At 41.0% G+C, this 26,731-nt stretch overlaps 1 protein-coding gene and 1 pseudogene across 1 annotated transcript in view; one reads left to right on the top strand and one right to left on the bottom strand.

Annotated features, from left to right (window-relative positions):
• The window catches only part of TENM3 (teneurin transmembrane protein 3), a 1,290,943-nt gene that overhangs the window by 564,126 nt on the left and 700,086 nt on the right, over positions 1-26,731 (bottom strand). The window lies entirely within an intron of this gene.
• LOC147728706 (protein bicaudal D homolog 2-like) lies at positions 14,134-14,437 on the top strand (annotated as a pseudogene).

Here is a 26,731-nt window from a genome sequence, read left to right as displayed (position 1 = left end):
CCATTTTATTGGTATTTATCCATATTTGTTTTATGTTTTGAGAATAAATTGAGTCATAAAATGGTATATTTCCACATTTATTTAACTGAGAAACATGCACTCATACTTTGATGCCTGTAGTGTTTTAGCAAATTTAGTAGGCAAATATAACAAAACACTACTCCGACAAGTAAATATTAGCATTATATACAAATATACATGTACATATGCCTGTATTTAAGGGAATCTCATCTTTTTTAAATCCCCATGGTGTCTATCTGCCTAGCAGTTGGTATGGAATTCATGAAGAACAGCAAGGAGAGTCACTCACAAGAAGCACCATTTTCTGTATTTTTCCGCTCTTAAAAAACTAAAGACAGGCAGGAAATATATTGTTTTTTGTCTGTATTTATATGCACAAATCAGTAGAAACAGACAATTGGAAGCATTAATTATAATTTACTCTAGCACTAGTTTTTAATTATATCTACTGATTTTATCATTTATGAAAGTCACATTTTCTTTATTGGGCACATTACAATAAAGAAAACATGGGATTGGAGCTGGAACTAGAATCTTTCTCAAAACACAAAATAGTCCAGACATTCACAGTGATCCTTAAACAGTAGAACATAGGAAACATGGCTCAGGATTGAGAGAAGCATTGAGTTGATTATGCACAGAAGCAAATGTCAGAAATGTCATTACTAATTTGCCATCCACTTTTTACACTACAGAATGAACCCTTGCAATAGAATGAGTGTCTATGAAAGTTCCTATATTTTATTATGTAAATACCTAGAAGAAGAAAATGGTGGAATAAGAATGCTTCATACACTTACTAACAATATTTGCCCGTTTCCTCAGTGATAACTTAATGTATATTACTAAATATAGTGTGTACTATGCTTTCTGGCTCATTTCTGAATGGAATATGTGTATGAAAACCATGAAGGTAATATTTCCCACTGAACTGTATTTCATTTCTTAAAATATTTGAATAATATATTTTTATGGGTTACATTACCGAGAGACATTGTGCAGCAAGGTAGAGCTTTATAATAACTCTTACATCTATGTGTCCTTTATGGCAACCCTAAAGCAATACACTGCCTAAGGCTCAACCCATCCAGAGGGATGTGAGAGCTGATATTAATATCCAATTCAAAGTATTATGAGGCACCAATAATTACAAAAATGGACCCTATGACAAAGGTGTATAACCTTGATGTTCTATCTGACACTTAACATGCATGCTCTAGAAGGGATCATGGTGTGGGCCTAGTTATTCCACATAAACACACTGTTTCAAAAACTAATGTTGGAACTGGACCTGGAGTTATGGTTCCAAAAACATTCTATTACAGTAGGAGGACTGAGGCAAGTCTTCACTATTAACATGGTGTCCAATGTGTCAAATTACGTTTTAGGACATTGGTATCACAACTTTGCATGCTACTCTGCTGGGGAACTAGGCCCAAAGATCATAGGTGATGTCTAACCAAGTCAGAATAAAGATATTTCACCAAAGAGTGAGTTGCTGAAAGGGAACTTAGTTATAAGACCTTTCTGGTTCATCAGATTTGCTTGTTTTTCTGTTTGGCAATGACCTCTTGAATTGTCCAAACTGCTTACATCGCAACAATTTACCAAAACAATGATTTTTTTTGTGTGAAATCGTGTATTGCAGTACAACTACACATCGTGATGATTCAAAAGCACAACTAGTTAAGCAGTGTGGTTGAAAAGTAAGAACAACATTTGAAACTCCATAGTCAATTGCTACTGTCATGCTTCATTAAAATATTACTTTATGCAGAGGAAGCAAGTAAAGTCTGCAGTAGAATTGTAAGGTGCAGAAAAACCTTAATCCAGGATTTCATCTTTATTGACAAAGCCACATATTAACAGTGGGGTATACTGTTTTATATAATTTGTGCTTCAAATAGATAGAAGATCCCAGGGAGCCTTCAGTTTACTGAGGAGTTCCAATGTTCTCGGATTGAAAGAAGGGCACCCCATTTAAGGCACTAAGCACAATCCACTGTTCATGAGTGGGAGCTGTATATAGAGCTTCTCAATTCTTAACTTGAGCTTACACTTCGCCCCAACAAGGTTTGGGGCTGATTAACAAAAAAAGCTGACTTTTAGAGAAGTAACTAAGATTGTGATTGGTTGTAATTTGCAAGTGTTTCTGCAATCCACAACATTTTGAACTTATGCAAGTGTAATGTATGCAGGTTTTAGTTTATATGCATAAGTGTATGGTTTTCACATACTTTAGTAAAGTTAGACTGTTCTGTAAACCTCATGTGTACATACAATTAGGTTTACAGTATACGTCTCATCTTCTGTGCACACCTTGTGCCTGGGAGGCCTGTGTTCATATAGCTTTCACCTGAAAAAGCACTGCGACTGTCTCTTAATTTCTAATGTACCCAATATTATGTTACACCAAGTATGAGAAAAAAAACTTTAGAAACCAACACATACAATAAAGTACTTTTATTTTATATAATGATGAAGTTGAATATTTTAGTTACATCTGTTAAATAAAAATTAAAAATCATAGGCCCAAATTCCGAAATATTTCTGGATAGCCAGAACATTTTGCACTCCTCTAAATTGTAAATGGGAATGGGGCCTATTGAAAATCCAGCAAATAAGGTTGCTCTTGTGCATATCAGCGACGCAGTAAATGTTGGTTTAGGGACCTGATCAAGCACAAAATGGGGCAGGACAATCAACCAATATTTACCCAGGAGCAAAACCATGCACAAAATGCTGATGTAGGAGCAGATTCATGGACAAAATATTTTTGAAGAGAAGTGCCCATGCACACAATCTTGACATTGAAGCATGGTCAAGAATGTGTCATGTGAAAACCTAGGCAAATCCCTTAGTCAGACTCGGCCTCGCCTCCACTTTTTCTTCCATTGTATTTGTCCAAGCTTGACGCCAGACTTGTGCAGAGTAAAGTACAATAGAGTCTGGCAACAAATATGGCTTTTGCATGTACTTTGCGCTGGTCTTCACTGATGCAGACTGTTTTTGCAGGCAATTCCATGCCCTCTCCTAATTTAAGGGTAGACTTAACTAACATAATGTCCGCTTCCCTGAAGAAGCCTTTAATACCCCCAAGAAGGAAATGTGGCTTGTGAACCAAGTGGGTGGATATCTGAAGCATTGCTCAAAGTAGCAACACCGAGGATCTTTAAACACTTGCCCTCCAGACATGCACCTCCCTCTGCATTCAGGTCAGGAGTCAGAATGTGGTAAAAGCGCTTGCCCATCTTCAAGGAGAAGAATACAAGGAGCAGTTGTGTGTGGTGGCCACAGTTCTGTGAATTTATCCCATGGGATTTAGGAGTTGACAGGGTTTATTTTCCCCTAACGCCGTCTAAACGGTAATGATGTTAGATTAGCTACATAGGTTTTATCACACCAGGCATTCGTTGTCCACTTTATGTAAATTAAATTATTTTGGAATTGTATTAAATATATATATATACTAGAAGAATCGATATTAATGTGTTACTAACAGGAGTCAGTGAGCTATTTCTCCATTGTAGTTACTATGCAGGTAATCTTTTATAATGAAATAGAGTGTGCTGTCACCATAGTATTCTGGTCTATTCTCCATCAATCCCCTGATATGGTCTATGCTCAGGTTAGGTTATACGATCCTCTTCACGGGTCTCCCGGACGCTGCCACATTCACATACATAATATTCGGCTACCTTGCATAACACAAAGTGATTAAATATGTACACTTTAAGATTCATCACATCTGAATTACCTTTGTTTATTTCATTCATGTTACCATGGTGACCATACATAGGTACATTTATTTCCGACTATCTCCAGTAGGTCTCCAAAAATTATCATTTTTTTTATCTTCTTGCGATTGTTTTTAAAGTCAGTGTACATAATCTGCAACCTAAATGTTTTCTTAAAAATAGTCTTACAAAACCCTTTTATATTTTTGTGCTTTTGATCTTTCGATATAATTATACTATTTTAGTACATAAAATATAAAATCAAAATGCACATTCACAGGTTTCTCTTCCATAAGAAATCTACATATCATTCAATTCATTGATTAGAATTCATGTTTATTTCAATGACATTATTCACACTAAATTATTTTCTTTATAAATGCCTTACTTTTTTTAATGCATAGCCATTATTGAAAAACAGCAGTATTTACAAAACATGAAATTCACTGGCATGACGATTCCTGTGAATAACATATGCAATCAAGCCTAGGAAAACATTACTGAAGAATTTCCCTTCCCCTAAGCTTTGGGCGGCTCGTTCATGGGAAAAGGAAAGGTTTGGGGTTGATCTGTGGTGAAACATTTTAAATGGTTTAGTTCTCAACATTGAGAGGGAAGAGGATATTCTGGAGTTTAGGGCACCTTATATTAATCCATTAGCAATACTTGGTCTTCATACATTTCCATTGGAATGACCAGGATATTGGAATTGATAAATTTAGTGAAACCCTCTGTGATTGTAAAGGGTAATTGTATTGACCAATTGTGTGGGACCTACTCCATTCACACAACCATGGGAGGTGAACATGCCGAAAAACAAGATAAATGGCATCAACTTCAGGACAAATATATAAATCATGTTTGTCTTGGACTTATAAACAAATGCCTTTCATGCAAGGCAGATCCTTAGGCGGGGAGGTAGTACAGGTCAAGAGGAGTGGTTTAATTAGGACCAATGATAGTGTAGATTTCAGGATATCCCGCTTTTGAGTCAATTAGACCGTCCAGATCACGGCTCGAGTTGTGCCTGTTGCAGACTCGCAGTAGGCGGCATCTCTGGCGGGGTTCCTGAGCCATTTATCTTGTTTTTTGGCATTGAAACGTCATCGACACAATAGGATCATATGTACTGAATATGCTTGTGAATGCTATGTACAATGGTCACTCAAACTACAATCACGTCTGTTCACTGATTATACCGACCGATTTGCTCGCTCTTGCCTATACTTGTTGTTTTGGCTTGTTCCCTGTAGGCCAAGGGCTGTGCCCCCTTGACATTACTTTCTGATTGTGTGCATCGCCAAATAAATTCTTGTCTGGCTGGACAAAGGACATAAATACTATTCCAGTTTGTGTCTATTCTTACCCTGATCCCCCAAACTACTAGGGTTCACTGTTTTTTGTAATAAATTAACCATAATGAGGCCTAAGTTGAATAGGAAACTCTGGATAAGATATCAGGGTCATCATATCTGGAACTCCTACTCAAAGATTAGATTGCTCGAAATACATTGTTGCATATTTAAAGAGAACCACTGAGCTCTGCTGAAGAGGTTGACTGGCTCAAGAAGTGGCAGCATTAAAGAGAAGGCAAGACAGAGTAATTAAAATAAGAGCAAAGCATAGGTTGTATTAGGGATTGAGGCCATGAGGAAATTAGCCCAAATAGCCACAATCTTTTCCTCTAATATGCTCATAGACAAATCCTGCCTTATGAGCCTCCAACAGAGTGGACCAAGCCTCCTTATTCTGTTTAGTGGCACAAGGTATCATAGAGGCCTGTAGAAAACCTGGTGACACTGTTGAACTGGAAGTCATTTCAAAACATACAACAAGTGTAGGGGATTGAAAAGTCCAGATGGTCTTCCTTCACTTGCCAACCATTCACCAAGCTTTCTGTCAACAGTAGCGTGGGCACAAACGCATAGTGGCACCATTATCCTTTACATATGATTTATTTATCCTCCCATATTTATTATGGTTCAGTAACTTCATCTTCAGTTTCAGGTGTCTTTTATATACAACCATTTACCATGCCATGGGGGCTGCTCAAAACAGGGGACAGAAACAGAAATAGAGAGAGAAATAAAGGTTCAACATCTAATGAATATGGATTTTGCAGGTCCTTTGAAATTTTACCCCTGAACCTTTAAGTGCGAAAACCTCTCCAAACTAAAAGAAAATAAATATCAGCTTGCATTTGTAATTGATTTAATCTTGCTGCTTGGAAGAAAGAACCTCCAGCGCTTATAGGTTGTTTTTATGATGACATTGTTTATAAAAAAAACTATTTTTTTAATTTTCATCCAATCTTATCATAAAACAATATTTATAAACAATTAAATTAAATCTGGAGGAAATATCTGATTTCCACAACTTTTTCTAATGAATGAATTCACTTCTAAATCATGTTCTTATTCATTTACAATTCCTTCATCTTGTCCTAAAACACACTTTGCTCCAATAAATCCAATCTTGAGCCAAAGAAATCTGCCATTTTAAATGTAAATCATATTTTTCAATATATGACAATATTATGTAAGGGGAATTCCTGAAACATTCCTTCCTTATTTGGAGGAAAGAACATTTCATGGGTTTCTGAATTGTATCTCAGCCTTGTCCTTTTGCTTTTGAATGGAGTAGAAACTGCTGGCTTTAATAAACTTTATATTTTTAACAGATTTGATTCCATTAGCATTTATGCACTTAGGCCTCAATTACAAGTAGTGTGTAGTGGAATTCCAGTATGACGTGCCACTGTGCATTATTATCTTTGGCTCAATATTCCAGCACACATTTTTCAAGGGTATGGAAAGACTAAACCAGATTCTGTCAGTGATAAAATACGGCTGGTAGAATACCTTTGGGAAATGTCTTCATTGTAGCCAGGACCAGTTTCCCTTCCCCACTTTATCCCTCAACTCAATCTTCTGCCAAGACATGGGAGAGCATATAACGATCCTAACTGTGAGGTGAAATTCGCCCCTGCACTCCACTACCCTTCCCACCCCCTCACTTCATCCTTCACACAGTGGTCCTGCAGATATTTACTACCTGCTTAGAGGAGTCTGAAGTATCTGCATTAATACTATTGGTTTCAGGAATACAATGCACAATGTCACCTGGCAATTCAGCTCTGCACAAATATTCCCTAAACTGAGGGGTCCAGCACATAATTCTTGGAATTCTGTGCAGAGATTCCTGTTGGTTTAAAAAATTCCGTCCGTCTAGATCTATGCAGAAGATTTCTCCAAAGGCCTACTGGGGGTGTCAGATAGGACTTTAACCACGATGGTTAGAAGACTAGATGCATTGCTTGTTTTAACACTTCACATTGCATGTTCTGCTCATATGTTTCTACTTACTTCCTTTGTATAAGATATTGTCTCAACATATGAGTGGGGACTTCATCTCCCAGCATACAAAGATTAAGAGCATGTGCTTTGTATCATGAGAGGCTGAATAGAAGCTATGGCTAAGAAGCAGAACTTGTTTTATGTTATGTTATGTTAGCAGGTATTTATTAAGCGAGCAGCTACTCCCAGGAGTATCCCGGCGCTAAGAACAAAAAGACCCACAACAGAATAAGCCCAACAAGCTCTGGTTTAAGGCTGTTGTTGAAACATCCAGGTTTTTACTTTTCGTCTGAAGGTAATGAGATCATGGGATTTCCTTAACGCAGGAGGCAGGCAATTCCATAGGCGAGAGGCCAGCACTTGGAATTATCTGCCACCCCTCCGAGAAAGTTGAATACGAAGGGTGATGATCAGGGACTGAGCCTATGACCTCAGAGTTCGACACTGAATATTCTGTTGCAGTCTATCTCCGAGGTATGGGGCGCCAATTTTATGAAGGCCTTAAAATCCAGCACCAATGATTTAAAGGTGATCCATTTCTTAATAGGTAGCCAGTGCAAAGAGGCTAAAAGAGTTGTGGAGTGGATTCTAGGCCCAAACAAGAAGATTGCTCAGGCCGCCATATTTTGAATCACCTGGAGGCGCCCAAGCAAAAATTCAGGCAGGCCGAGATACAGAGCGTTAGCGTAATCCGATCTCGACACCACCAAGGCTTGGAATATCTTCTTCCGGTGGGGGACCGCAAGAAGAGGCAGAAAGTTCCTCAGCATTCTCAGCATCCCAAAGCAGATCCCTGCCACAGCTTGAATTTGGGCCTTCATTGAAAGAGAGTCATCAAATTTATCTCCCAGGTTTTTTACCATCTGGACAGCAGAAGTGGGAGGCAACATGTCCTGCGGCCACCAATGATGCCAGAGGTCACAGGACCGAGAGCCGAAAAACATTATTTATGACTTCTCCGGGTTACACTTCAGTTCATTAATCCTAAGCCAGTGGAAAACCTCAGATAAGCAGATGTTAATTTCTTCACTGTTAAAATCTGAGCTCTTCCCGCAGGTGAACAACAATTGTGTGTCATCAGCGTATGACACTATCTTAGCCCCGTAGTTCTCAGCGAGCTGCGCTAGAGGCGCCATATAAATATTAAACAAGGTGGGGCTAAGAATTGAGCCCTGAGGAACCCCAACTTCATCAGGGGATAGGGGCCGAAAAAAGGTGGGCACCAAATGGTTTGTTGACAGTTATTCAGAAAGGAATCAAACCATTTCAACACCGTGCCTCCGATCATGCCCTCATGGAGCCTGAGCCTTCATAAATGTCCTTTGTGGGGCACGGTATCGAAGGCCGCGGAGCAATCCAGCAGCACCAGGGCAGCTCACCCCCCCTTGTCCAAAGTGATTTTAATAGTTTCCACGACTTCCAGGAGGGCAGTCTCCGTGCTAAAGTTGGCTCTAAAGCCCGATTGACTAGGATGGAAGAGAAAGTTGGACTCAACGTAATCAGTGGTCACTGAATTAACATAACTCTCCAGGACTTTAGAAAAGTATGGTCGTAAAGGAATTGGTCCATAATTACTGGCCACCGAAGGATCAGCCGTGGTTTTTTTAAAAGGGGAAGAATGTTAGCCTTTTTCCAGATCTCAGGCATTACTCCCACCTAGAGGGCAGTATTCAGGACAGCCAGATTAATTACCTCGGCAATGACTGCCAGAGTTTTGGCTGGATATGGGTCAAAGGGTGACCCGGATTTAAGGGTTTTCATCAGTGCTAAGGACTTATCCAATAATAGGGGGGTGGACTGAGTGAGTGCAGGGCCTGTTTCACAACGGCTTGGGCAAGGCAAGACTCTGTCCCCTCCGACTACAGATAATTGGACCGCAAAAGAGTCTTGTATGGTCTTAATCTTGTCATAGAAGAAATTGGGCCACCTGGTAAGCCCATCCCTCCCTGTGGACAAATGGGCTGCTAATGGCTTTAGGGGAAGGAAAATCCTTAACAATATTGAACAGTTCTCTGCATCTGTTCCCTGCATGTTCAATTTTAGCAGCTAGAAAAAGTGTATTCCCCTCGTGCACGTTCCCATAGTGCACCTTAGGGGGCTGTTTGTAGACAATTTTGTCTGGCAGCTTGTAGTTGGTACGCCATACCCTTTCTAGGCATTTGCAAGCGCTCTTACTTTTCTTAAGAGCCTCTGTGAACCAGGGGGCTGAGGCTCTATTCATTATAGACTTTCGCTTAGTGACCTCTTCCTTTCTGTTGCAGAGACACACATAAGAAGGCTACGGTTACAAGTTTTTATTTTTCATTTACATTATCGATATGTATTGCTGACTATTTTTCTTCATTCCCAAGAATGTGAAAAATGCTGATTCTGAAAAGAACCAGAAATTCCTGCAAATTAATTAAAAAAAATAACTGAGATTGAAAATTATGGAAACACTGTGCCTCTATCAGCTTGCATTTATATTAAAGGTATTTAAATTTAGCGTAGGGAGTTCACCCAGACTTGATCAATTATTAATATTATGAACTTCAGCTAGCCTGACTCCAGAATTTCAAAAGTACCTTTTCAATCCATGAGAGTGCAGAATGCTGGGGTAGATTCTTCATTAGGCCACTTCAGATACGTGTTTGAATATTAAATAATTGATTAATTTATAAATACAGTCCTATCTCTAAATATATCGATGTATTTAAGTCCGGGCTGTGTGTCCCAGACTGCGTGCCCTGCGTTGCTCTGAATCAGGAGAAGGAAGCCAGGCAGTAAATCAACTTTCTGAACAGGGACAGGGGGTCTACTGTTCTAAAGCTCATCGTAATGAATCATTGCTATTGTTATGTTATGTTAAAATGTATTTGTTAAGCGCTTCATGGCGCTATCGGAGAGGAACATAACACAAAATGTATGCTACGGTAGTATTTTATATTAGACAGTGATGCTGTCAGCGTCATGGCTTGGGGCATTGGAGTCTACTTCCCTGCTTGAGACCAACCCTTCGTCGTTCACAGGCATAGATCCCGCCCTTCCCATTCGTCACACGTAGGAGTGGATGCAAGCACTGAAGCACATGGGTTTTGGCGCCTTGTCCTTGGTAATGGTAAGTGTTTGTATGCTAATCTTCTATTATGTATTTTGTTTCTGAGACCCCTCGCCATGCTAACCTCCCCCACTGTGACATTTCAGGCCCTGACTGCACATCGCTTGCTCCGTTAGAAGTGGAGCTGCAGCATTTGTTCCCCTGTGAAATGGATGCTAAAGACGAGCAGGCCAGTGTGCTTGTTCCCTTGTGAAGTTGATACAAAAATCTGAGTGAAGGGCAAAGACGAGATATGGGCTTATTATAGACAGTTATCTGCTGTATGACATTAAAACATGCCAGATTTTCTTTCCTTTAACAACATTAATGCCAAACACGTGGATTGATTTATGAACAATGAGTGCTGAAAACTTTAAGGCAATGAATGTCAGTGATTTAGTTCCTCTCTTATTTCAAGTTTTGCTTAATCTTGCCTCCTTCAGAGTAAGCTATTTAATCATGGTGTGTTTCTTTCTGTTTTTTTCCATGCACACTTTGAGCTGTGCAGGTTTTTATGAGGGGCTTTGATTGAGAGCTCTGACACTGAGCCTGAAGCCCAAGCATAGTGCCTGTCGGTGGGTTGGCCTCTCCACAGACCACACAGAACAATGGTCATGCAATCCAGCTGTAATTACAATTTTGTGAAAATGTGTGTGAAGGGGGTGCACAGATGTCAAAATATTTACAGGGCAAAAGCAAAATTAAAATAAATTGCTTAAATGTGAGCAAATGCAGTGTATGGACATAGTGAAATGAGGGAGATGGAAGGAAGTGCATTCAGGGAAGAGTGTAAAGAGGGTGCTGCAGAGGAGAGGAATAGTTGAAGATTTGCTGATCTTTTTTGATTTTTTTCTTCTGGAGGAGGATCCAGCCTAAAACCCACATTTCCCATAAGCTTGCCTGCATTGCTCACTACATAAAAGAAATCAAAATGTATGCCCCACCACCTTCAAATATCGCCACTGGCAGAATGTAGTGTTTGTGAATCCCCACACCCTCCAGTTCATATCTGGGGAAATGGTTACCGTAACCTCAAGTAAGCCAAGGTCAACATTGTTTTATGATTAATGAATACGTTTCAACCAAATAACTGGGGGAGGTAGACGTTAAGGCTAGGTTTACCCTCCCTACCTGACCTGACTTTAATGAGTTTGGTTCCCCTAGTATTGCGTCTGTGTCAACATGTTTCGATCCGTCCCCTACAAACTCTTCATCAGAACTACACAGGGTCTAGCCCTGTGCGTACCACTCCTAATAAATCCTATAATGAGGATACAATGAAGTGCATACCTAATGTGTATACACAAAATACATACGGTTACTTAATGATACTCTGTATTTCTAGTTAGGCAATACTATTTCCTCATGGTCAACAACGGGGGTAGAGGGGCTTGAAGTCACACCTTCATCAAAGCTCGGCTCTTGGTTCGTTACCTACTTCTGTCCCTGCGGTCTAAGGTCAGGTTTCTCCTTGGTATGACCATACCAGCTAGGGATGGGAATAAAATCGTAGCTCACTAGTTAGGTACTTGTACGATTTATTTTCCTTCCACTCCACATCCCTGCACCTCACATAGTCCATAACTAAGCGCTCTTACGTAGTTCGCAAGTTGCAGCACGCCTCAATCCGTAGAGGATTGAGAGGAACCCCAATGATGAAGCACGTGCCACTTAGGGGAAAGCCTGGTGAGTGAGGGGTCTTTAAAAACAGTGTCTTTTTTCTAGTAATGTGATCACAACAAATTTTTGTTGATTCCTAGTTCCCCCATAAGTTTGGTTTTTTTCGATATACTCGAATTGTGTAACTAATGAAGAAGTTCAACAAATATTGCTGAAGAACATGCTAATGACGGCCATCGGCTCAGAGAATGAAAAGGCTTTTGATCAAGTCAACTATATATCCAGCTCAGCAAGACTGAATTATTAAACTGTGTTAAATGCTTTGACTAACAATCTTGTACCCAATTTCTTTAAATTCCAAAGGTGAAGTTGGCAGGGTCGCCCAGCACATTTTCAATAAAGAAGGCTTTACAGATTGGATTAAATATACTATAGACGGAGAATCTTTTCCAAACCTTTGGGCATAAGGATCTTAAAGTCTTAACAGACACTGACAAATCCATAATTATCTTACCAAATTCTTCCAATGCTTTACTTGAGAAGGGTAGAAATAATTTACAGGAGACTATAGCAGGATCACAGGCTATTGAATAGTCAGTAAACGGAGTGACATATCTGGGTATGAGAGTTACATCTAAACCAGCAAATGGAGCACAACATAATATACAGGAAATTCAGGAGTGCAAATAAAGATATTTTGGGGAACAAAACATTTTGCCTTGTAGGGGCATAATACACATGCCAATGAACTAAATATAGACCCACACAGACGCTGATAAGCCAACAGCTGCAACAGACTCACAATTTGCCAGATCCTCTTCTCTGTAGATTGAAGCAGTGTGAGGAAAAGTCCACAGTCTCAAAATACCAATGATGGTGCACAATAAAGAAAACTCACTTTGTCTGATTTCCAGAGCTGTCTTTACCAAAGTACACAAGAACCAAACATAAAACTCTGCCACATTTCCAGGAACACAATTATGTAAGAATATGCACAGGATGGAAGGAGGACAAGCTGATTTTCTGAAATAAATTGCCCTGCAGTCTTCAATACCAACAGAATGATCAGCATTTTTACACACTGAGATCGTTAGAACAGCTTTGTCATTGTCATGTGTTTCCTGCTCATCCCTATATATCCCTTATATGTGAGCCTGGCTCATTTAAGTGTCAGCAGGATATGCGTTCTTGTTGCAGTTGTACATATTCCTTCCCTTCCCTTCTATACTCACTCACATTTAGGATGATAAACCTTTTGACAAAGCAAATCGCTGAGTCTTAGGACAATACCAGCTAAACCACCTTTTTAGGTTTCGCCTGGCGTCCGCTGCGCAGCAACGTCGCGCAGGCGAAATCTTATGTTTCACAGTATTGGCACTTTGTCCCGCCTTCTCTTCCATTGGCTAGCTCCATAAATGGAGGCTAGCCATTGGAAGAGCGTTCTGTCAGTCATTGCCGGAGCAGATTCGTGGGCGTTCCCGCGATTTTTTCTCATCCCGCCTCCTTGCGATCGTCATGCGGCGGTGGGCGGGGGTTTTTTTTTTTTTGTCGTCAAGGTTTGTTTTTGTCGTTTCTCTGAAGATGGCGGCCGGGCAGTAGCTTGCCTGCGAAGCTCCGCAGTTTGTGGGCTCAACGCACATTCCAATCTTGTTCATTATTGCATTCATGGTGCATTTTCTTAACTGTATCATCAGGACCAGATATCTCCTACTTTCTGGGAAGCAGCGTATTTTAGCGAGAGGGCTGGAGGTTGCGCTAGTGAGCGGCGAGGGGCAGGGATGTACCCCCCAGTGTTGCACTGCAGCATTATGAAACCCCCAGTGGTTTGTGTATTTTAGTGACTCAGCGAGGGCTGCCTCCACCGCTCCCTGCCGCCAGCGTGGGTTTTGTTTGGGACCGGGGATGAAGCATGCGCCTTCCTGACGGGAGGGATGTTGTGGTTGTCCGTCCTCTGGCAGACTGCAGCATCAACCGGGCTGCAGCAGGGGGAGAGCGAGCAGGTGGAGGCTGCACACACTGCAGTGACGCTGCCCTGGAGATGGCGAATTCCTCCTGCCTTTGAATGAGCCAGGGATGAAGGGGCCATCCCAGCCCTGCCGAGTGATGCCCTGAGCTGACCAGCCGCGCAGGGAGACCGGGAGGCAATGGCAGCCTACCGGCCCCATCTTTAGCCCCACCCCACCCCACCCCGTTTCCGCGCCGCGTCTGTCTGTGCCGGCATCTTCCGTTCGCTGCGAGGGGGCGAGGGGCAGCATCCAAGCTGGGAAGGCACCCGCCCGCCACCCACCCATCCTCTCATCTTTCCATCCACCCGAGGGGGGCCATGGCTGCCGACGAGGTCCCGCAGACGGCCGAGCACTACAAGGCGGAGATCGAGCGGCTGAGCCGGGAGCTGACGGAAACCACCCAGGAGAAGATTCAGGCGGCCGAGTACGGGCTGGTGGTGCTGGAGGAGAAGCTGGCCCTGAAGCAGCATTATGACGAGCTGGAGGCCTGAGTATGGCAGCCTGAAGCACGAGCTGGAGCAGCTGAAGGAGGTGGGTGCGCTGCTGCTGCCGCTGCCCGGGCCTGGCCTCTGCGGGGCACTGCCCGCACAGCGTCTCAAAGAGGGGTCGGCTCAGGGCTAGGGATTGCCGTGGCAGTGCAGTGAAATGCGTGGGGCATGTGCACAGTACCAGGAAGAGATGCATCTAGCCGGGGATGGGGCGCTGGGAGGAAGTTTCCCAAACCATCCTCCCATTGCCAGGACAATACCTGGGGGCGGGCGGAGGGCTTGGCCCTGCTCCGTTATTGCCTCTGTCAGGTTCAAGCGGTTCTTTGCAGGGGGCGGCAGGTGTATTTATTATGGGCATCTGACATTCTTGTGCTGCGCTGCGCTTTGCCACCAGGGTTGGTGCTTTAGAATGTCACGTGCTGTCAAAAATGAAAGAAAAAATTATTTAGCAGGCTCAGCGTTCAAGAAAATAATTGGACAGGAATATTTATTCTTTAGGTTGGGTTGTGCTGAAACAATTGTGCTCACATTGTTCTTGAGAAGCAAATATCACGTTGACAATCACAAAGTATGTTTCTTTTATTTGTTATGTCCAGATAGGAGAATATTTCTTTACTAATGTATGTTTAATGGTATTTTTGCAGACATGAGTAGGTTTGTGACTTACGATATTGATTATAAGGCATATCAATAAAGGAACCTGCAACACGATTGACATGCAACTGATTGTCCTCCTTGCCAGGTCTGTACCGTAGCGAGGACCTGGTGTCCAGGGATACACAGTGGAGTGGACAGTGCCGCTGCTGAGTGTGGCAAGCGAGAGCCCATTGTGGTGGGAGTCAGCCCGTAGCCAGCGTGACTAACACTTTCTAATTATAGAACCTGACATTCATGGTGGACAAGGCCTCACCCCGCCTTCCCATCACCCTGGCTGCACTCCACATCAGACCTTGTGCTCTCCACTTTTAGACTCTTACACTTGGTACTGTTGCTTCAGTATACCCAATCCATACCTTTTATTGTATTTTATTTTTCATTTTGGCCTGCGCTCATTCTGCTGGCACGATGCTCAGTCCATTCAGTGCACTGGATGGAGCCTTCCTAGTTAAGTTTCACGTAGGCTACAGAATACTCTCGCTTAAAGGATGTTTGTTTCTTAAACTGTTCATTCCCGTTGGGTATGTGAATATCTCCTTCAAATTCTGCGCCTTGACCCCTAGTCTGCACATATTTACATGTTCAGCCGCCTCTTCCTCTAAAGGAGGCATCATCATGCCACGCCTTCTATGGACCATTTCCAATCTGTCTTTATTTGTCTGGAGATGAGGCGTCCAAAACCAGCTATACACATAATGAGGCCTCACCAAGGTTTTGTTTAGTTTCTCAGCCCTTATCGGGTTAGACGTTCTAAAATCACCATTAATTAAAAAAGATAAATGAAAGAACACACTTGAAAAAATGTGCAGGTACCAAGTGAATGTATGCATGAATGACATGGTAAAGAATCACATTTGCGAGAGATTAAGCTAATGGCAATGTAAATGACAATGCCATTTATTTATCTGTTTTCAAAACCAACACATAAATACAAATTTTGTCATTTACAATGCCAATAGCTCTAACTTTTCCAAAGGCAAAACCATTGCATTGTAGATGCTTGTTGCAATTACATTCAGTGTTAAAAAGGAAAGAGATTAGAAAGAAATAAGTGAAATGGAGGGATGGGATAAAACAGAATTATTGAATGATGTTTGCAACGGAGAGGCAAATAATAAAATAACATAATTCCTACGTGTTAGACAGCTTAGACTTTCCCTGATTTCACCAAACTTCCCCAAAGCTTTGGTATTTGTTCACCAAGATGTTGACACCATTATGAAAATATACCCACAAGGTTTATCAAAAGCCAAAACCATCTCCGGAAAAAATGGCTGGCTAATGTTGGGGAAATAGATGAGACGGAATGGCAGGAGAAGTTACGCTTAATACAGATTAAAGTGCTCCACAGGACTTATTTCACTAGGGTAACCTTACACAAGATGGGAAGACCGATAACCAACTATGCCTGCTGCAATGTGGTGAAATTGGCACATTCTATCACACGATTTGGGAATGCAAATGGGAATGCCCAGAAATAATGACATACTGGGAAACAATTATGAACACAATAACACAAGTTAGTGAGGCCCCTGTACCAACAGAGCCTAAATAATGTCTCCTAAATGTATGGGAAGCAAAAGATTCAAATCGTACGGCTCAAGCCTGGGCAACGCTAGGCATGATGATAGTCAAACAAAACACTGCTAGACACTGGGGGGGGGGGCGCAAACTACCCCAACACCTGGAGAGTGGTGTAATGATATGGATGTTGCCATGGTGGCTGAGATGGATGCATATATTCACAGAGGGTTCCCAAAGAAGTGGAGCGGATGTGGGGAAAATGGATCATATTCAGGGGAGGCATTTGTACCCTACCATCTACAGAGCTCTCACTAGAACATAATTAATAAACTAGAATATCATAGACAAACTAACTTACCGAATGTATATCTGCAACAAAATGCATACCTGTACATGGAAATTATGTAAAATTGAAATAGAGGTGCCGTATATAAGCTTGATTACTGCAAATGTAAATTGCGAATCATGTACCCAATAAAATAAAAAAGTTTTATTTTTTTAAAAAAAGCCCAAACCATTGTTCCGCTGGCTGAATGAGTAGTCCATCTAACTCCAAGTGTATTAACTATTACAACTCTGATAAATAGCACTATCACCAGGTGGTCTGAGACTACCATTGGGTTGTATGTAGCATTGTATACATAAAAAAATATAAAAATAAAAGCAAAGAAAATGTTAGGTGGTGGGAAAACAGACAATTACATCTGTAAATGCATTGGCAAAGCTGATAGATCAGCATTGGCTGCCAATCCTTCTTTTGTTTTGTCATGATTAGTGCACTACTTTATTGTTGGCAGAGTTGCCAAACACTCAACAATATTAAAAATGAAATTGGCTAAAAGCAGGTTTTTTTTACCTAAATAGCACACAATGATATAATTGCCCATGCAATTAATGAAAATAGTTTAAGGCTGATTAGTGTGCAGAATGCTGTCACTCACATGCAAGAAGAAGGACGGAATACGTGCTCCAATACCATCAGATTGTGCAAAAAAGTTTTAATAAACAAGTGCTGTTTGCATTTTTAACGTTTTAAGAAATGTATTTGGTTACGTGCACGCATTTTAGTGGTAAGTGTGCATGTGTGCAAGGGAGTCAGCCTGAAAACTCAAGCAAACCTGTGGAGTGCTAGAAAACAAAGAAAAAATAGCTCTGCAAATCGAGAGCACTGTAAGGAGGCATAGACTTGGCCCATGCACTATGGGGAGGCCAAACACAAGAAGAGGGCATGACGCCCACATGCCATAACGAATGGCATTAAAGAAAATGACAGCGATGCTGAAGTTTATCAATGGTAGGAGATGGGTGGCCTCTAAGCTCACAGATAGAACACAACCTGTCTCTTCGACACAGCGCATGCGCTGTCTAGCCAAGACCTAATAAGGTATCCTCACCTAAGATTTCTCACACATACATTCAAGTACCAGTTGATTATTTTGTTATAGCATACGGCAGCAAAATAGATCTTTTCTCACAATATTTAATATAGCAGTAGAATTTGCATTCTGCAATCCGGCTGTGCAATGATTAGGCCTGCTCCGCCTGTCATTGGCATTCCTCCTGTAGCGCTAGCACATCCTGGAGCTCATCGAATGCTCTCTGCTAGGTTTATTGATTGCTTTGATGTATGAATTTAATCTCTATTCCATGTAAAGCTTGGAATTCGCTAAAAGGTGAGAAGTTATGTTGCTTTGAAGTGCCTTTGGCTATAATAAATATTTTTGATAAAAACCATTAGACTGACCAAAGACTAGGAAAATGCGGTCAAAGCTTCTAATTCCAAAGAGAAAATATTATAAAACATCCGGCAAGTGAGTAAGTGCAATACACTCGGGTCCACCTTTCAGAAACAACACTTCAGATAATCAGTGGAAAGCTACAAGCTAAAAAGCAGAGCATAAGTGATGAATGCATGGATTTTCTACATACATTATTTTTAATTACAACAGCCTTTCAATTGTGTTTTCTAGATGAATTCACACGTTAACAGGATTTGAACACAGGCTGCTGGTTAGCATAGTTGTTTGGGTTTGTATCACAAAGTGATCAAAGAGAGCTAATTTAAGGTAGGATCTCTGCCGTAGTTTGGAGTAAAATTGATGACTTAAATAGTGGATGTGCTGGGGCAGATCTCTCTTACTAACAAAGACAGTGGTAAATGCTTGCTTCTTAAAAAAACTTTCAAAGCATGTGCCTCCTTTTTTTGGAACTACAGCAGCATTTGTTAACTAACATATCTAAAGTAAACAGCAGAGCATTACAGAATTACATACACAACACATCAAAGCATAACATGATTTAAATATAACCTGGTACAATACAACAAAACAGAAAGCAACATTACGAACACAAGTATCATCACAAAAAATGCCACATAACAAGTATGGCAAATATTCTTGTCACATTTTACCACCTCCAGAAACCTGTTTTCATAACAGTGTGGTCTAAAGTATTTCCAACAAAAACAGCCCTAACTTTCTACCAAAGATATGAAACAGGACCATTCAGAAATGTATGATCCGGACCATAGTCTCTAAGGCAATGATGCACATGGCTGTGATTTTAAGAAATACTCACTACAAGGTAGCAAAAACGAATATACTTGCTGTCCCAATTAAAAACCACAAGAGTACACAGCGTACATTTGTGTTTTGTGAACTCAATTTCAAATAGTGGAACATTAAGCATAGGTTTTAAACAGATCATCATAGCAATATTGCACACAGCAATGAAGTCCTGACAGAACTGAATGTCTGTGGTATTTGCAGTGGTTAATGTGTAAAAGAATGAGCGCCAGTTCCTGAAGCTTTGCTCAGAAGCACGTGGCCGGTGCAAGTAAATGTTAAATACTTAAACTGCTCAATCTAAAATTTACCTCATGCATCTTAAATCCACCATCACACACTCGCTAACCCTTTATATCACTCTTGCCGGTTCCTGCTTTCTTCCTTTATGACGATTTCAGTCTTTCTCTTCTTCAGTCTTTCCGCTTTGTCAGTCTTCCTCTTCTTCAGTCTTTCCGCTTTGTTTATTTTTCTCTCTCTAAACTTTTCAGATGCAGAAAAATAAGTGCTGATTCCCAAAAAAGAGGGCAGGAGGACCCGACCGGCAACCACCAGCTCAAATTAAGTACTGAGTATCCAAAAAACTTTAGGACCACCTTGGTTTGATATAACATGCTTTCAAATAAAGATAAGGAGATCCCCATGCAATCATCTATTTCAACCTGCAGTTTCCTAGCCACCATCCAAAGTCAGCTATTTCAATGTTCTTTTACTGAAAAGTCTTTTAGAGAGATGTACCGTACTGTCTTGATCTTTAAATAGACTCTCATAAGTCCTCTATTACTGACATTTCTCGTGATCTGTTTAAAATTTGAGACTATGGTACAGAAACCTGTTCCTTTGAAGAATCCCTACCATTAAGAAGTATTTTTAATTACACTTTGTTGGGTTTTCTTTGAAAAGGTTGGTTCTTTGTCCTTAGAAAGGGTGCAAACTGCCCATAAAAAAAAAGCCCCATCCTTAAATGTTGGACAAACCCCTGATCCTTTCTTAATTTCTCACAAAACAGCCAAAACTTTAATCACAAGATTAGCTTTTTAACTGATGAACATTTTGTTTGCTGACTGTAGAGAGATGATTTCCTAGATTCTCTCAAGAGAAGGATTCTGGATAGGAGTGAAATCAGAAGGAAGATGGCGTCCGACTGACACCGCCGTTGAGTCGCTCCGCTGAGCATCCCCCTGTGTGCTGATTCCTTCTGAGGCAGAAACTAAATTTGGAGATGTGAAATAGCATGGACCTATGCTACGATTGAAAGCATACACATTTGAGCACTTATGGAAGGTTTTCGATTGAAAAGGCCGCAAGGTATGGTCCCGGAACAACCCCCAAGAGCCTCAGACGCCGTCCTCGCCTGCATCATTCGGCTCGAGCTCCCGCATCTCTCCCCCTCCCGAAGACGAGGCTCTGGCATCCTGGATTTGCGCTGGGCTGCGCACTGCTCTAGCTGCATCTCTGCCTCGTCCAGCTCACAGAGACGCTGTAGGAAGCTGCCGGGTGTCAGCCGCAGAGAGTCTCCGGTGCTGCTCCTCTCTTCCCTGGGTAGATTCAACGCCAGCGGCTGGGGTATACATGTAAGCATGACAGGGAAGGGGGCGCGTGGAGGGAAAGTAAAGACTTTATCCATACCCCTGAAGGGGAGCGCAGTGGTAGCTAATACCCGACAGAAGAAAGACGAGGTACAGGGATGTAAAGCCAGAGGCGGGTGAGAGAAAGGGGAAAGACCAGAATGCTCAGATGGAAAAACCAATGTAAACTAAGCAGTTAAATCTACAATTATGAAAAAGGGCTACTTGTGCATAATGAAAGAATCATGCAACTTGCAGCCTTTAATTACAAAAAGCTTTGGCTCCATCACGAATGGCTCTACATCAACGGCTGCTGCTAAAGGAGAGATTTGTGGGGCTAGTGAGCCTAGGCCAGGGCCACCTGGGCTCAGCAGGAACAGACAACCTATTTCAGCAGATACACTGAATGACTCACAAACCTCGGATAGTGTAACACCGACAGTGACTGCAGCACCTTCCACACACCCTGATGGGAGTCTGATGCCGCTCTATGTCAATCCCAGCACTGACTCTCACAAAGAAATCCACAGCACGGCCACTTTGGAAGAACCCGAGAGGTTACCCCCCAATGCACAAGTTACTAGCCTATGCCAGCAGGAGTATATTCTGAAAACACCTGATTGTCAGGACAACTTCTTCTCCCTCACTGAGGAATCCGAGCTGTCCGACATAAGTATTTCTAGTGGGGAGGAAGGGACCAAGTGGTATAGCAGCTCAAACACCGACCCGCTAAAACAAACATTTCTCTAAAAAACTGCACACAAAAATGGAAATATGGGACAACGCGGGAAAGACTGCAACACCTCGGATAAAGAAGATAATGCAGATATAAAATGGGATTATAAAGATACCCCACTTTCTGTATTTTCTAATCCTGTTTCAACCTCCGGTGGAATCCAAACAATCACAGCCGGATGTATGACGTTACAACGCGTTATTTTACAACGCAGACCGTTACATTGCAATTTTTACAACGCAGGATCCATTACAATGCATGCCTTTACAACGCATGTCATTACATAGCAGATACTATTACAACGCATGCCATTACAACGTAAGTATAGGTAAGTATATCTTTTTTTTAAAAATTTAATTAAGTTAATTTTAATAATTTAATTTAATTAATTTAATTTTATTAATTTTAAAATAGTAATTAATTTAATTTAATTAATTTAATTCTATAAATTTAATTTAATTAATATAAAAAATGTAATTAATTTAATTTATTTCATTTAATTAATTTAAATTAAAGAAATTTTTAAATTGTAATTAAATAAAATACATTTAATTAATTTAATCAATTTAATTTAATTACATTAAAAAAGTGGAATTAATATAATTTAATTAATTAAATTTAATTAATGTAATTTAATTAATTTTAAAAATGTAATTAATTTAATTTAATTAATTTTAATAATTAATTTAATTTAATTAGTGTAATTTAATTAATTTATAAATTGTAAATAATATAATTAATTTAATCTAATTTAATTTAATTAATTTATTTAAAGTCTTTTTTTTTTATAAAAAACTGAACCCTAAAAATACCCCTGTACCCCAAAACCCAAACCTGAAACCTAAAAATACCCCTATACCCCAAAACCCAAACCCAGCCTTAAAACCTAAAAATAACCCTGTACCCCAAAACCCAAACCCAGCCCTAAAACCTAAAAATAACCCTGTACCCCAAAACCCAAACCCAGCCCTAAAATCTAAAAATACCCCTGTACCCCAAAACCCAAACCCAGCCCTTAAACCTAAAAATACCCCTGTACCCCAAAACCCAAACCCAGCCCTAAAACCTAAAAATAACCCTGTACCCCAAAACCCAAACCCAGCCCTAAAACCTAAAAATACCCCTGTACCCCAAAACCCAAACCCAGCCCTAAAACCTAAAAATACCCCTGTACCCCAAAACCCAAACCCAACCCTAAAACCTAAAAATACCCCAACACCCCAAAACATATACCTCAGTACCCCAAAACATATACTCCTATACTCATACTTATTTTTAAAATGACTTAAATTAATATATTTAATTTATAATATTAAAAAACATAAATAAATATATTTATTTATATTTAATATTAATTAAATTAATTAAATAATATTAAATAAAATAAAAAAAATGATATACTTACCTATACTTACGTTGTAATGGCATGCGTTGTAATAGCATCTGCTATGTAATGTCATGCGTTGTAAAGGCATGCGATGTAATGGATCCAGCGTTGTAAAAGTTGCGTTGTAATAGAAGTCCGTTGTAAAAGTTGCGTTGTAATGGTGCAATACCATCACAGCCAGCCCGGACGCGAATAAGGAGTGTGTCCAGAACAATGAGCCTGCTCTAACAGATATCCTTCAATCTATCAAGAGCTTCCAAGCAGAGGCTAAAGATGCCAGCTGGAGATCACGTCTTGCCGCAAAGAAATTACAAGGAGCAGTCCGCAAAGTGGGAAAGACACGTACCCAAATTGTCGACCGTATGGCTTCCGTGGAAATAAGAACTGATCAATTGGAAAAAGATGTTACCTTGCTTAAAACTCAGACTGATGAACATGAGGACATCGTTAAAGTTCTGATGTGGAATGCCAAGGAGCAAGAGAACTGGCAGAGGCGTAACAACCTTCGCTCTCTGGGGATTCCAGAAGGGCATTGAAAAGTATGATCCAAGGAAATTTATGGTTACTTTCCTCAAGGGGGCTTTTCCAGAACTGCACGATTGGGACTAGGACAAAGAAGTCCAAAGAGCTCATAGGTTTCCGTTATTTCACAACAAACCGACCCGGCTTCACAACAGTACCCACGGGCCATGCTGCTATTTTTTGGCAACTTTCTGCTTTGCCAAGCCCTATATGATCTCGCCAGACCCACAAACAAGCGCTCTTTTGAGGGCGTAACTTTCTTTGCCCGACCAGACTTCGCGCATGTCAAAGTTGAGCACAGGTGGAGACTCCGGCAGCCGTTCGACCCCTTCCAGAAAATTAGGGCAACAGTGTTCCTGCAAAATCCAGCCAGGCTTAAAATCATCTTTCAAGGGGAAAGTCTAAGTTTTGTTTCTGAAATTCATGCTAAAACTTACTTAGAGGAAATCCCTGGCCATAAAAAATGGATGTACTTTATTATACTGCTCCCTAAAACAAACCAGGGGAAGGTAAACTGGGTAAGGATTGGAAAACTGGGACCAACACCCTGATGAAAGCCAATGCCATCCAGATGGAGGCGCTGTAGTGGCAGAAACATGTTGGTAATGGCAGTGGGGATATAAGGACCGTTGCCTTCCCTTTATACCCCTACGTATACACTTTTAATCCTTCCAGGGGTCTACAGACAGAATAAATACAATTATGTCGATCCCTAGGTTGTTTTAAATTTAACACTGCACTTTTTGGTCCTGTCATAGAAGGGAAGAGACCTCCCTACTTTTTCTATTTTCCTTTTTCCGTTGTGTTGCGTTTACGTGTTATATGTGTGTTATCACATCTTTCCCTCTTTTTATCTCTACCCTCAACACTTGTCTTCGTCTAAAAAAGATTGCGCTCCATCTAGTGCCGGAATACAGGGAGAGACAATGCAGTAATTTTTTTGCTGCCAATTCTGGTAGCGCCGCAATAGATATAGTCTGGGATGACATGAAAGCCGGAATACAGGGAGAGACAATGCAGTACTCAATGAGGGTAAACAAATCAGAAAGGGAGATCATGCAGGGCCTACATGAGAATCTTAGGAGGGCGGAAGAAGAACTGATAAAATCCACAAGAAGGGCCAGCGCGGTGGAAGAAATTTGCAAAGTCCAAAGTCAGGTGACAATCGCCAAAGCGGCAATGACTAATATTTTCACCGACAAATTAGTAAGGAAAGCAGCTGCACGGAAAGAAATGGTCTCCGAGGTCAACAAATTAGTGGGTCATCAGCTAGCCGTGTGCATGCGGCAACAAGCCACATCCAATCTGATTTGAGAAATACACGACCCCGCTGGGGGCCTACTATCCGACCCAGAGCTTAATAGAGAGGCTTTTTGGAGATTCTATCAGGATTTATGCACGGAGGAAGGTAGGGGGGGCCCGGTTGAGGTGGAAAGATACTTAGAGAGTGGTGGCTATGATAAATTGGAGGAGGAGGATCAATATATGTTGGAACAACCCCGTAATGTGGAGTAACTTGTAAACATAATTCAGAACCTCCCGAAGGGTAAAGCTACGGGGTTGGATGGCATCCCTTCGGAGTTTTACTTAGTATTTTTAGAGCAAATTAAAAGTATTTTATTAGAACTATTTACCCACATCTTCAAAGGTAGTCAACCCGCAAGCTCCTGGTCTAGGGCCAAAATAATTCTATTTCCTAAAAAGAATAAACCCCCAGATCCTATTGACCTATCATGCTCATCAATGCAGATTCAAAAATGTACTCAAAGATGCTTGCTAATAGGATTGCCCCGGTGGTGCATAAGGTAATTGCCAAGTGCCAACATGGTTTTGTGCCTGGAAAGTCTACCATTAATCACATACAGAGAGTGATCACCCTCTTTGATGGAGTTGGAGTTGCGGGAGACCCTATGGCACTGATCCTTTTAGATGCAGAGAAGGCGTTCGATAGGGTCTCCTGGCAATTCTTATGGGCTAATATGGTAAAGGTTGGCTTTAGAGAAGGCTTCACTCAGGCGGTACAGAAACTATATATATGTAGCTATTGTCACTACCAATCTCAGCGGAGCTATGCCCATTATTGAGGATGAAGCCACCAACTTTGGTCTAGTCTCTGGATACGATCTTAATAAAGGGAAAACACAAATCATACTAAACAAAACAAGTAGGATGACTGATCCCCGAGTGGTTGCAAAAGCTACATACTTGGGAGTCACCGTCTCTTCTAGCCTGGATGATTTGGTAGACATAAATTTAAAACCAATGTTGGGATCCATACAGAAAGACCTACGTCGCCTAGACAATCTTCATCTATCTATCATCGGTAGAGTGAATGCAGTTAAGATGGTTTACTTCCCAAAACTCCTGTATCTATTTAGAGCAATTCGTCTGGAATTCATTAACCGTTGATTTAAGGCAATAGAACGCACATTTGCCAGCTTTATTTGGGCTTACGCACAACCCTGGCGTGCTTCAAAATGTCTTACTCTTCCTAGGGATAGAGGGGGTCTGGCTCTCCCTAACCTAAAAATCTATTGTTGGGCATTGGTCTTACTTTATAACAACAAGCTCATGCAAAGCTTGGGGGAGGAGGAAACGCTGGGGGGCGAGCCACCGACAATTTTCCAACTACTTCTCGGTAAAAAAAGCAGAGGCTATCTATGGAGACATATGCATGATAGATATCACAGAAAAGTAAAATTTAAAACCATCTACAGTGTGTTTAAAGTGTGGAAGGGGTGAGGAAAATGCTGGGTATGGGACAAATGTCATTCTACACATCATTGGTAGACAACCCAATACTTTCAGGAGCTATCTTTAGAGACAACTGTCTGACCAGATGGAATAGGGCAGGTTTAGTGCAGTTAGGTTGTTTCTTCACCCCATCTGGGATCAAATCCTTTGAAATGTTGAAAATCGAATATCACTTTTTTCAAATATTTACAAATATGGGATTTTCTCATGCGAAGACTAGGGGGAGATTACTATGTGAAGCTACAGTCTTTATAGAGTCAATCATCTAAGACAGGGTTCGTATTATTGGAGGAGTCTACTCCTCCCTTATAGCAATGCTTCCAGACGATTTAGAGAAAACTTCTCAGAAGTGGCATGACAAGGTAGCTATATCTGCGGAGGGGTTTAAATATGTCTATCTCCTTTCCCAAACCATTCTCATTTCTACCAAACTCCAGACACAGTTCTATAAAACCTATTTCTTTCTTTACTACACGCCGGATAAAATCGCTAAATGGGGGAGTGGACTGGGAATGTGCTGTCCTAGATGCAATATCTCCAAAGCTGATTCGGTTCACATTTTTGCTACATGTAATGGTTTAACAGGCTTAAAACAAGACATTGAGACATTCCTGAGTACTATCCTGCAAAGGAATCTAGCCCTGCCCAGCAAAGTTATATTGTTAGGGGCTGACCATCCTGACAGCCCCGGTAGCGGTCACGAGCTTATTTTTAT

This window comes from Lissotriton vulgaris, chromosome 3_1, assembly GCF_964263255.1.
Source record: "Lissotriton vulgaris chromosome 3_1, aLisVul1.2, whole genome shotgun sequence".
Taxonomy (NCBI): Eukaryota; Metazoa; Chordata; class Amphibia; order Caudata; family Salamandridae; genus Lissotriton; species Lissotriton vulgaris.
Note: the sequence above shows the minus strand (reverse complement) of the source record. Positions and strands in the feature narration are given on the sequence as shown.